Below are 356 nucleotides of genomic sequence, written 5' to 3' on the forward strand. Positions count from 1 at the left end.
TCTTGTTATTTTCAATATTCTCCTTATTTTGCCTTTTAACAGCTTGATTTAAATGTATTGGTGTGGATCTTAGGGTTTATCCTAATTAATGTATATGAAACTTGTATTTGTTTATTTCTGTCTTTCCTGAAATTTGGGAAGTTTTCATTCAGTATTTCTTTAAATAAATTTTCTGTCCCTTTCTATCTGTCTACTTATGCTGGGATATTCATAATGCATATATTGGCCCATTTGATGATATTTCTAGAGTCCCTTAAGTTGTCTTCAATCTTTTTCACCATTCCTCTCTAAAATAATTTTGTTCCTCAGATTCAGTAATTCCAACTTACCTATATTCCAGTTTGCTGACTCTTTCT

This window comes from Mandrillus leucophaeus, unplaced genomic scaffold (genome assembly GCF_000951045.1).
Source record: "Mandrillus leucophaeus isolate KB7577 unplaced genomic scaffold, Mleu.le_1.0 Scaffold1582, whole genome shotgun sequence".
Classification (NCBI taxonomy): Eukaryota; Metazoa; Chordata; class Mammalia; order Primates; family Cercopithecidae; genus Mandrillus; species Mandrillus leucophaeus.